General features: G+C 33.3%; 1 non-coding gene across 1 annotated transcript; it reads left to right on the forward strand.

Moving 5' to 3' along the window:
* The first annotated feature begins 1,363 nt into the window (after positions 1–1,363).
* On the forward strand, positions 1,364–1,470 carry LOC111813790. The gene has a single exon (XR_002818956.1). It is a non-coding gene; the product is annotated as a U6 spliceosomal RNA (small nuclear RNA).
* Positions 1,471–13,420: the final 11,950 nt, after the last annotated feature.

Genomic DNA, 13,420 nt, shown 5'->3' on the forward strand with positions numbered 1-13,420 from the left:
ATCTTAAGCCTTTGAATGTTGGGAGTTTAACTATTCATTTGTACAGGGGCTCATAGCTAAGAGTTTGCTTTTGATCCTGGAGGTTTGGGTCTTGGACTTTTTTGCAATGCTGAAATTGTTAGGCCTTTGTCATCTCTTAGAGATGGACTAAAATGCTTTTTACATAAAGGGATATGCATGAGTCTTTGGGTGGGTGCCCAGGGGCAAAATATCATGGTTCAAATGTAATACAATGTTCATGCTGTGAAATATTATTAAGCAAATCTATGTACCTGGAAACTAGTTTAAGAAAATGTCTGGTTACCAAGTTGATAATAGGTGGATTGTACAGGTTGATGTATTGTGTCAACTTGAGAAGTTTAGAAGATTAATTAAGTGACTCAACAGGGAGCCAGGATTCTTAGTTTGTAAACATCCTCTTCCTGTGATAGAGGAGGGCATAGACATTGTGTGAGTTCTACCACCCCAGTCTCAAGGGTAGCTTTTTTACAATAAAAGGAGGTGAGAGAGACTGGCTAGAAGCCACCACTGCTGCCCTTCCCTTTGATCTTCACTCTTTTCTGCTGCCATGAACTGGTGCTCTTTGCTGAATGCCACACTGCCTGGGATCCAGCTAAGTATATACTGAAACCTGCACAAAACGTGAGCTAAATAAACCTTTCCTTCCTTAACTTTGGATGTTGACTACTTTGTCCCAGCAATGAACAAAAAGTAACAGACAATGGCTTTAGACAAGTCATCAATATATGTCCTAAATTCTCACACTAAATGAATTTGGCAACTTTCATTTCTATCTCCACATGAATAAAATATGATTTAACACTTGCTTGTTTCAGGTTTGTAATATTTAAATAATTTAACTTACATTTTTCTGATTAATTCTTCAGAGGAACCATGGCAATGAGAATAATTTTCCAATGGGTTCATATATATGAGCTCCCTTCTAGTGGTGGGCAGCAACTCAGGTCAATAAACATAATTTTGTAACCAAAGTTTTGAACTTATCAAATGTTTATTCCTAACTCAGCTCTGTACAATGCATGCCAGTTATCTCCTTCCTATAGCATGTAATACAGTACATATTACATAGTTAATTTTCAATAAATATGTATTAAATATATAAGGGAGGAGATAGGTTAATAGATTTTTGCCAGTGTTCTACTTCTCTGACCCTGCATTTGCAAAGAAAATTTAACTTATTGCTATATATATATATATATATATATATATATATATATAATTTAACTACCCATGGCAAGTTTTATACAGCCAGAATTGTCTCTCTAGTTGAAACCCTAGACCAATGAGAAAGAAAATAGGAAAAGAAAAAATAAGTCACCTACAAGGCTTATCTCAAACACAAGTGCTTACTTCAGCAACACACATACTACAATTGGAATGATACACAGAAGAGTAGCATGGACCCTGTGCAAGGATGACATCCAAATTTGTGTAAAATTCCATTTCAAAAAGGACAAGGGGCCCAGGAGATGAGTCAGTAGAATAAGTCCTTCCCTGGCAAGTGCAAGGGTCTGAGTTCATTCCCCGGTTCCACCAAATATAAAAAATAAAAAAAAAAACTAAATAAAAAGGACAAATCTTTCTGTGAATCATAAATGGTATATAAATTCAATTCAGAGAGAATATTTAGATATTTTATCTTTATTTTTGTAATAATGGAGCCTAAATTGAGGGCCTTGAGACTGAGTTACATCCACAAAGTAGAGGGAAAAATAGTTTGGCATCTGTAAATTTTATATATAAAGGTCTTTGCATACATTAAGATGGGGATAGGATACCTATGTAACTGTAGGAGTCACATTGGGACTACCTTTGCTTGTGAATAAAACTTGAAAAATATTTTTGCAGATTAATGCCTAGAACCACAATTTATTATTTGTTAAGTGCTTATACAGGAGAGCACGTGTATAATTTCTGGTTACTCTCTCTGGAATCGAAAATATTATTATAAAACAGCAGCCCTGTTCCACCAAGAAATGATATAATTCTGGGCTGGAATGCAATATAAGCAGTTGGATGAATTTAAGAAACACTAAATTGGGAATCATAAACACAGAGATAAAAGAGACAGGAGAATGTGGCAAGGGGAGAGAGAGAGAGAGAGAGAGAGAGAGAGAGAGAGAGAGAGAGAGAGAGAGAGAGGCCTATAATTCAAAATTTAAAAAATGTATGAACATGACTAAGTGAGCACTCCCACATCCACAAAATAGCACAAATTCAGTCCATAATAAATTCCAATAATAGAACAATTTGAAAGCAACATTTAAAATAGCTGTATGTAGGATGTTCAAGGAAATGAAGAAACTATATTTTTAAAAATAAATTGAGATTCACTCTTCATATTTCTGATGAATGCATTAAAGTTTGTAAATATGTCTCTAAGTGTCTTTTCCTCTGATGATTATAAGCTTTGATACATCAGGGGTTTTTTAGAGTTTTAGGCAAAAGCCCTGCAAATTATCCCAATAGAGTAAATTTTGATCTTCATTTCACTAGTCAAGGAGACAAGATACATCAATTTAGCCACTGTAGGAAGCAAAAATCAAAGGGTTCAAGATCTGTTTTCCAGGGCCGTATACAGCTCTTTTTGGTGACCTTACTCTGGAATGATCTGAGAGGCACTGATTTTTCTGGACTCCATGGTAGCTTATGTAATAAATGATTTAAGGCTTCTAAGCATCACTCCAGAATTTCTGGAACTAGAATCTTAAAGGCTAGCAATGGAATGTACTTGAAATTCCTGAAAAGTACTTGTTTATGTTTGTCTGGATATCTTCAGTCTTAAAGGGGGATGAGATAAGCCACATAAATTAGGCAGATACTATTTGGGTGGTTATCATGAATATATACAGTTGAGCAGGAAACTGATTCAAATTTCAAGGTAATGAAGAAGACAAATATAAACACCAAATGTGAAGATTCATCCTGCTTTTAATTATGCAAAAGGCAATATATATATATATATATATATATATATATATATATATATATATCTTCTTTTGGATACATGATTCCGCATATATCAATTCTAGTCTTATAACCTTGTTCTTAAAATATTGTATATTCTTATCAATATTTTATTACCTTAATCAATTACCTTAATAAAATGATCCATTAAGGTATCCTGATTTGTGGGTTTGTCAATTTCTCTTGAAAATTCTGTCCACCTTCTTTTAATGAGATCAAATGAAATATAACACTAATCATTTTACCATGTATAATTCAGTGAAATTAAGAATTGCACAATGTTATGCAATCATCACTACTTTCTAGCTCTAAAGCATTTTCATCACCTGTAAGGAAACCCTGTATCAAATAAGCAGGCATTCACCTCATCAAAGTCCCTGGCAAGAATTAGTCAGACTTCTGAACCTATGGATTTATATAGGCTAGATAATTCAATAAAACAGAGTTATACAGTGTGACCTTTTATGTTTGACTTCCCTTATGTAGCATAAAATTTTACAAGCTCATCCATTGTGTAGCATCCAAAAGTCCTTCACTCTTTTTTGTAGCTAAATAATAGTCTTTTGTATGGATATGCTATATTTAACATATACAATCATCCATTAATCAATATTTGGCTTCGTTCTACATTTTGACTACTGTAAATAATGTTGCTACAAATAATCATATACAAGTACTTGCTTGAAAAATAAGCAAGTACTTGCTTGAATACAATACTTATTTTCAATTGTCTTGTACAAATAACTAAGATTTAAATTCCTGTGTTCTGTGGTTACTTTCTTTAGTTGTTTAAAGAATTGACAAGAAAGTGACAAACAGACTTCAAAAGTAATTGTGCCATTTTATATTCTTACCAACAAAGGATGGATGTTCAAATTTGTTTAGATCTCTCCTGAGGTATTATTTGTCATTCATAAATGAGAACCATCCTAGTTCTTGTAAAATGCTATCTTGTACTTTTGATTGGCATCTCTACCATATCTAGTGAGGCTATTCATCTTTTCATGGCCTTATTGGCTATTTGAGTATCTTTGGAAAACGTCAATTCAAGTTCTTTACTGAGCTTTAAATTAGGCTTGTGTTTGTTGTTGAAATGTAAAACATTTTATATTATATATGTATGGGGACTTTTACTTGATAAATGATATAATGGGGAATAAGTTTCATATTATGGTTAAAAATCAACCTTTTAATTTTGAAGTTCTATAAGTTCAAAGTATATATTTTCTTTTGATTCTTGTGCTTTGAAGTTATCTAAGCATTTACTGGCAAATTCAAGGTCAGGAAGAGTTAGTAGATACAAGTAGATATTTGTTATACTATTAGTGATTTTAAGCTTATCAGTACAATAATTTCCCCTTATTTGTAGTTTCTCTTTATACATTCTTAGTTATGTGTGGTCAAATAATATTTGAAAATGTTAAATGAAAATGCTCACTAAATTTATAAATTTTCGATTATAACATATTTCTGTCATAAGAAGACAGCTCAAGCTATCCTGTTTCACTATTCCCTAGAAGTAAAGCATTCATTTGTCCATCATATACATGCCATATACACAAGCCCTTCATTAGTCATCTAATGGTCATCTCAAAAATCAAGCTGCATATTGCAATAGCATGGTGTTCCTGTCCACATAATCCTTATTTTATGTAATAGAAGCCTCAAACTGCAAACACCGTGGGCCTTCCAATCTTATTACCTTGTTCTGATTTTTCCCTTGCTGATTTCTTCTTGGTTATTGTTGATTTCTTACTCTGGATGATTCATAAAGCCTTTCATGGTTTTTACATATTGGAAAAACCATACTACAGTCATTCCTCTTTATTCATGGGTTTTGTATTCACTAATTCAATTGACTCTAGATAAAAACATAATAAAATAAAATGGTGTCTGTACTGAACATTTACCAACATTTTCTTGCTATCATTCCCTAACTAATAGAGTATAACAGTGGCTTAGATAGCATGTAAAATATAGTAAATATAATAAGTAATCCAGATAAGAGTTAAAATATGTGGGAATATGTACTTAGGCTACACACAAATACCACACCAGTGTATTTAAAGGACTTAATCATCCACAGATTTTGGTGACTCTAATGCAGTACTGGGACCAATATTCAATGGATACTAAGTGAAAAGGACATTTGTACCTGCTATATTCTTTTGATTATTTAATTCTTTATCAGTATATAATGACCTTGTTTGTCTCATTTTATAGAATTTTTTATTTAAACTTCATTTTATATCTTTTAGTTCCCATTGGATTAGCGTATCTTCATACAATCTTTTATTTTCATATTGTCTTTATGATTAAAAGTGAACTAAGTCTTTTGCAGGCATATTTGTTTACTTTTCATTATTTAGCCATTGAGGCAGTGTATATCTTTTGAATGCAGAATTCAATCTATTTACATTAATGATAGTTACTGATAAGCAAGGACTTACTATTACCCTTTTTTAAATATCTTCTTTAATCTTTCTGTAGCATGGGGTTTTTCTCTACTTTATTCCTTTCTGAGAATATGATTTTCTATAACATTATCTTTTGACTTTTAGTTTTTATCTCTTGTGTATCAACTTGCAGTTTTTGCTTTGTTGCCACTTGTAGGAAAACAGCTCATAGTTATAACACCTATATTAGGCTGGTAGTATCCTGCCTTGATTATATTGAAGCTACAGGGGATTAACCATTGATTACCTTATAAAAACTTTTCCCTTAAAATTTATGGCATAGGGTGGGGGAGATAGCTCAGTAGAATAAGCATTTGCCTGGCAAGCACAATGGCCTGAGTTCAAACCCCTGCTCAGCGAAAAAAAAAATCTATTGTTTAACCTCACTCTCTGTCTAGTGTATCTGTTCCATTTTTTTTCACAAAAGTATTAATTAAAGCACACAGCTTTTAATTTCAGTATTTGTATTTTATATTTGGTAGTTGTTTAATAATGAGAGATGATGTCACAATATAACCTTTCAGTACATTTTAGATGAAGATTTCCTTATTTTTTAACATATTTCCATCCAGTTCCCATTTTCACCATTTCACTGAAAATGTCCTTTGCAAGGGAACTGAGGACTTTACATTGCATGAAGTAATAAATACGGTTATGACTTCATCTTCATTAGCAACATTTAAAATATTTTGTACTAGATATCCCTAGTCTTGTCTCAGAAAACAATAGAAGAATGCAATTATTTCCTTAGGCTAGAACATTTGGATCTATTAATGTTTTTTTTTTTCTTTCACTTTGCTTGCATGCATGGTATAGGCCAATGAGTTAATAGAAATATTATAGGCAGTCAGAGAGGGCTAGACACTCAGTTGGATCCAGTAGATGACAAGATGCTTTGAAACTGTGGGAGAAAGATATTCTCATTATGGGCCAGACCTAAAGACAAAACATCAAACAGATGCATACCTCCCTAAAAATAAGCATCAGGAATTGACATGCTGAATAGGTCTCTATCACCTTGAGGAACACAGGAAGAGTCACTATCTCAACCCTCTACACTATAAATCCCTGCTCTACATTCATGCTCACTTGCTACATGACTTATTTTCTGATTTGGTCCTCAATTTAATCAATTTTGTCTAAGCAACTGTGCTTGTAATCTTATTGATTTACCATAGATATGTCACAGCTCATGCTCACCTAGTGAGTTCCCCTGTTTTCCACATCAGAAACGCCTCACTTCATGGTTTTTCCCTATGAAAATCCCTAGAAAATGTAGATTCTTGGACAGCCCACTCAGGTCCCCTTCTGTCCTTCTCTCGGAAAGAAGCTTTCTTTCCTCCAATAAATATATTCTACTGTTAACCTCCATTGTTCCTAAAATTCATTCTTTGGTTTTAGAGGACATGAAATCTTCGCAGGTGTGTTTCAGCTTGGGAGTTTCATTCTCCTATATTATACATAGACACAAGTTCATATGCTTGTAAACTATCAGAAAATCCTCATGATTTTACCTTTAAAGTATTTCTAAACTTACCTGGTTTTCTTCATATACACTATCCTTTAAGACATTTCAAATAATATTACTCTCTATGATATGACCATTTTGCTTTCTTCCTAATTTTAGGAAAGGATGTCATTATTTGTTTTACATAACTGCTTATTTAAAAAATATCCCAGTATTTTCCTATTTGTTACTGAATCCACACTGACCTCTAGTATTAAAGTATCCAGCACCTCGCTTACTTTGAAAGCAAGCAGTGAGATATATCCTTCAAATTGAGGCAAAGTTAGAAGCCAAAGGCAAATACCATTTCACTCTGCAAGCCCACATGAAAATTTCCTTGGGGTAAGAATTTCTCCTTTTCTGTGATAACTACATGCACACAAAAGTGAATATCTACTTTGCTTGGCTATTTCAGGGATTATCTTCTGAAAAGAAGTTGATTCTCATTAAAAATTTTCAAACCATTGAACATTAGACTCTGCCTTCACAGATGTATCATGCATGATTGGATTCAACAAAATCTATGAAGTTTTGTTTAGGAAAAATGCTTTGGGGGCTTAAAAGACTATGCTTACATAAATGCCATTATTTTACACACACACACACACACACACACACACACACATTTTCTCTTGACATCTCAAAGAACTAAATTCAAAATTCTTTACTCCTTCTTATAGGTTTTTACAAAAAATTAGTGAAATGTGACCTAGTTGATAAGCTTCCAAAATTTATATCATAAAGATAAAATATCTGATGTACATGGCTTGAAGGTCAATGAAAATCAGCCTCTGAATTGTGCAAATTATATAGAATAGAGATCTACATATGGACACTTTGTTTTTAATTATCCTTTGAATAACTTTCCAATGGCAATTGAATGTTGCAGCTGTTTGTAATCAACTTAACACTCTTATCATGATACATAACTGGAACTGAATTTTAGCTTCAAAGTAATTTAAATCATGTTACTTTCTTTTAAAACTAGTGTGTTCTATAAGGACAAAATATGAATAATAAGACATATTCAAACTTTCTGGGACTTAGAAAATGTATTATTCTTGAATTCTTTCTCTTTTGTCTTTCTTGCCAAAGCAAAGTTCAAGAAAAAATTCATATAGCTAAAGAAAATACTAATATATAAGACACACTGTGCTCAGTTACCTCATTGATGAGATGAACTTAGTTAACTAGTACACACTCTGTGAATTTATCCTTCCTGTGACCAAAAATTAACATATCCCACATGGTTTGGAGAGAGAAGGAAAATAGGATGAATAAAAATATAAAAAAGAAACCAATACCTAAGCTTCAATGTAAAAAGGTCTCTCTAAGTCACAGACTCAAAGAAGCTGTTGTTCACACAGTAGAGGCATGCAAGAGGATATGTGACAAAAATATTTTATTTTTCTTTCTTTTTCAAAATTTTATTGAGAAACAAACAGAAATGATACAGGTTCAAATAAAATTGGTAGGACAGTTTCAATGAATAACGCATTGCATACTCCCTTCCTAGTGGTTTTTGCTGTACAAGAAGCATATGCGATATCCTATTTACAAGCATTATTAGAACAAATCCATCTATTAATTAAGAGAATGTAACTATATATCTATCCTAACCATTTTGAATATACAGATAGAAAATGGACATTCATCTGCATCCCTTTTTGTTTAATGCATCATTTGAAAATTATTGGTGCATTAACTCAGCAAAATATTCTAAAAAAGTCCAATAGTCCATAAGAGTATTGGGTCTTCCGATTGACTGGCAATGTCAGAAATTGTTGACCTGAGTCCCCTACATCTCAACATCACACCATAGTTTTACTTCTTATATTTGGTTTTTATACTTTTCTGTTGGATGGTTAAGACAAAAATAAAGCAAGACCTATGTAGCAACAGTCATAGTTTTGGATCTGATAAGGTCAGTAAAATCTCCTCAGGATTTATCCTGAGATCCTGTACCTCAGATTGTAGATCCTTTGTCAGTGTCACCCTGTGGATGAATAACGGCCATTGCTTGGCCAATGTGCTCTCTGTGAAAGTTTGAGAGGATGTTTTCTCACCAAGTGACTCTCCTTAAGCACACTCTACATCATTGATAACTTTCCTCTTTGGACCCATAATCTCCTTGATCAGAAAATTTGGGACACTACTGAATTACATGAATTTACAGTACAAGTTCTCATATATCCAGGAGTCTTAATTGGCCTTGGAATGCTAGAGCCAAAATGTTCGCTTTCCTTGCAGCCCTCCATCTCTCTAATTTTAGTCTGCAAACTTAGGTTGTTAACATTCCAGAAAAGAAGCTTATTGTTATTACCATACAACCTAGGCTGCTAAGCTGAACTGCACTATCTGTCTGAATATCAAACATCATAGGCGTAACATGGAACAGGAATTTTTTATCAATTATTGATATGTTGAACTTTAAGTCCCTACAGAACATGATGAAAAAAAAAACATTTAAAAAATTAAAATATATTTCAAAAATAGGCATAAAGAATTACATAATTCTTATGTTTACACATAAGTTCAGAAATCTAACCATATAGAACTTTGTAGCAGGACAGTCCCAAAACATTCCTTTTCCTGTCTGCTGCCTTCATTCACCACCCCCTTTTTTTAAACAATCATCTACCGGAGAGACAGCACGGCAGCAACTGACATGTCATGACAAGCAGCCTGTATTCAGAAGACCAGAATGCAAGGCACTCAAAGCATGAATCTACTATTACAAATTGCGAACTTCAGTGCAGTTGCTTAGTTCACAGTAGTCAGTATATATAGTTAGGGTGAAAATCATTCTAATTAATTTCTAGATTCAAAAATCTTCTGAAGATTATCAGGATCATTGAATTGCACATCTTCTACAATTAACTGTATGGTTTGCCATGTCATGATTCCTAGCTCTTCCCCTTTCTTTCTCTTAATTATTTAGTCCTCAAGATCTTGCTTTCCTTTTAGTTGTATTATACATTTCTATTTGTATTTCTTCTTTTGAGTTCTTATATTAGGGAAACTAAACATATTTACACATGTATCTGGTTTATTTCACTTATGAGTATATCTTAAAGTAGCATCCACTTTAATATAAAGCCTTTGAGTTTATCATTCCTTATAGCTGAGTAATATTCCACTGTATAAAATTACCACTTCTTTTCCGTCCATTCCTAAGGTAATTGGCATCTTGGTTGTTTACAAGATTTTGCTATCACAAATTGTGCTGCTATAAACATAGTCACACATATATCACTATGATATGACGTTTTCAGATCCTCTGGAAAAATTCCCAGTAGAGGAATAGCTTGTTTAAATATAATTTCCAGTCCTTCTGTCCTAAGGAGTTCCCACACTGATTTCCATAATGGTTGCAACAGTCTTCATTCCCACCAGCAGTGGAGAAGGGTTCCTTTTTCCCCACAGCCTCTCCAAAATTTATTGTTGATTGATTTATTTATGATAGGCATTTTTTCTGGGGTGAGATGATATCTCATTGTTTTAATTTGCATTTCGCGGTTGGCTAGTGATGTGGAGCATTTTTTCATATGTTTATTCGGTTCTTTAATTTCATCCTCTGCGAAGTGTGTGTTCATCTTGGATGTCCGTTTCTGGACTGGTTCTTTAAATTTGGAGACCCTAGTGTTTTTTAGATCTTTATAAATTCTAGAGAGCAGACCTTTGTCTTAGTATTTATCTGCCATGATTTTTTCAAAATTTGTGATTTGTCTTTTCACTTTGTTGGTAATTCCTTTTCACGTGCAAAAACTTCTCAATAAGAGCAAGTTCCAGTTGTTAATTCTTTCAAGTGTTTCCTGTGCAATTTAATTTTTGTTCATGAACTCTTTTTCTACCCCTATGTCTTCAGGAATTCCTCCTACTTTCTTTTCCGGGAGACTTAGTCTATCTGTTCTAATATAGAGATCTTTAAAGCATTTCTGCTTTAGCTTATTATATGGTGATGGACCTGGGTCAAATTTTAGTTTTCAGCATGTAGAGAACCAGTTTTTCTAGCACCATATGATAACAAGGTTATCGTTCTTCCACTGAATATTTTTGACCCCCTTGTCAAAGATAAGGTGACTGAGTGTATTTGTAGCTTCTTCCGTGTCTCCTAATCAATTCTATTCATCCTGAGGTATATTTCTTTGCCAATACCATACTGACTTTTATCACAGTAGTCTTGTAGTATAATTTCAAGTCAGTAATTGTAATGCTTCCTGCCTTGTCTTAATTGCCCAAGAATGCCTTCGTTATTCTAGGTCTTTTCTGTTTCCAGATACAATTTAGGAATGATTTGTCTAGATCTGTGGGGTATGTTGTTGGTAGTTCGATAGGGATTGCATTAAATCTGTACAGTAATTTTCAGAGTATGGCCATTTTCACAATGTTGCTTCTTCCTATCCAGGAGCATGAAATATCTTTTCATTTTCTGAAATCCTCTATTATCTCTTTTTTCAAAGTACTCTAATTTTCCTAGAAAAGCTCTCTAACTTCTTTGGTTAGATTAATTTCAAGGTATTTCATTTCCTCGGTGCTATTTTAAAATGTATTGTTTCTCTAATTTCCCTTTCAGTGTGTTTGTTATTTGTGTAGAGGAATGCTATTGACTTTTGGGTATTGACTTTGTATCTTGCTATGCTAATGAATCTCTGCATTAATTCTAGTAGCTTCTTGGTGGAGTTTCTTGGGTCTATCAAGTAAAATATCACGTCATCTGCAAATAATGATAATTTAACTTCTTCTTAACCTATTCTAATTCCTTTTATTTCTATTTCTTGTCTAATGACTTTAGGTAATGATTCCAGAACTATATTGAATAAGAGTGGAGATAGAGGGCATACTTGTTTTGTACCAGATCTAAGAATAAAAGATTTCAGGTTTTCCCATTTAGAATTATGTTAGCTGTTGGGTTTTCATAAATGGCTTTTATCAGATTGAAGTAGAGACAATCTATGCTAATTTTTGGTAGGACTTTGAATGTGAATGAGTTTTGGACTTTGTCAAAAGCTTTTTCTGCCTCAATTGAGATGATCATGTGGTTTTTAGTTTTCACGCTATTTATATAGTGTACTGCATTTATAGATTTTCAAATATTGAACCATCCTTGTGTCCTCTGATAAATCCTACTTGGTCATGGTGTATGACCTTCTTGATGATTTGCTGTATTCTATTTGCTAGGATTTTATTGAGGATTTTGGCATCTATGTTCATGTAGGAGTTTGGCCTGTAGTTCTCTTTCCTAGTTGTGTCTTTTCCTACTTTTAGTATCAGTATAATATTTGCCCCCAGGAATGATTTTGGGAGGATTGCTTCCTTCTCAATTTCATTGAAGAGTTTGAGCAGTACAAGGAATATATCTTCTGTAAATTTCTTATAGATTTCAGCTGCGAGTCCATCAGAACATGACTTTTCTTTGTCAGTAGATTTTTTACTATATCTCGTATTTCAGTGGCAGATATTGGGCTATTGAGAGTGGTTATATCTTGTCGATTCACTTTTGGTAATTTGTACCTTTCTAGGTATCTGTCCATTACTTCTGTATGTTCTATTCTATAAGAGTAACTATTCTCAAAGTAGCTAATGATAATCTTTTGAATTTCCACTTGATCTATGGTAATTATACCATTTCCACTCCTTATTTCTTGTATATGAATTTTTTCTTTCCTCTTTTTGATGAGGTTAGCTAAGGGCTTATCTAATTCATTTAATCTTTCAAAGAAGCAGATTTTTGTTTCATAATTCTTTGAATTGTGTTCTTTGTCTCAATTGAATTAATTTCTCCTCTAATCTTTCTGATTTGGGCTCTGGATTTGGGTTGCTCTTCATTTTCTTGTTGCTGGATGTGCAAATTTAGGGTGTTTATTTGTTCCCACTAAGTTTTCCTAATGTAAGAGTTCATAGGTATGAAATTCCCTCTGAGACCTGCTTTCATCATATCCCATAAATTATGATAAGTTGTGCTTGAGGTTACATTGAATTGTAGATATTGTTGAATTTCCTTTTCAATTTAATCTGTGACCCATTGGTTCCTGAGTAGGGTGTCCCTTAGGTTCTATGTATTTAGGCATTTTTTTCCAGTTTCTTTTGTCATTTATTTGCAGTTTATTGCACTCTGGTCAGAAAATATACATGGGACAACTTATGTTTTCTTACATATGCTTAAGTATGACCTATGGACAAGTATGTGGTCTATTTCAGAAAATGACCCACGTGCAGCTGAGAAAAATGTGTATTCAGCTGTGTTTGTGTGGAACACTCTGTATATGTCCACCAAGTCCATTTGTTTCAAGCTCTGATTCACTTCTATTATTTCTTTGCCTATTTTTTGTTTAGTTTACCTATCTTTTCGGGATAAGGGGGTGTTAAGGTTTCCTGTTAAGATAGTGTTATTGGATATTAGATTTTTCATGTCCATTAAGATTTGTCTTGAGTCCTAGCCCAAGTCCGGTGAGTGTGCGGAGAGTTT

Source organism: Octodon degus, unplaced genomic scaffold (genome assembly GCF_000260255.1).
Source record: "Octodon degus isolate 3935 unplaced genomic scaffold, OctDeg1.0 scaffold00224, whole genome shotgun sequence".
Lineage (NCBI taxonomy): Eukaryota > Metazoa > Chordata > Mammalia > Rodentia > Octodontidae > Octodon > Octodon degus.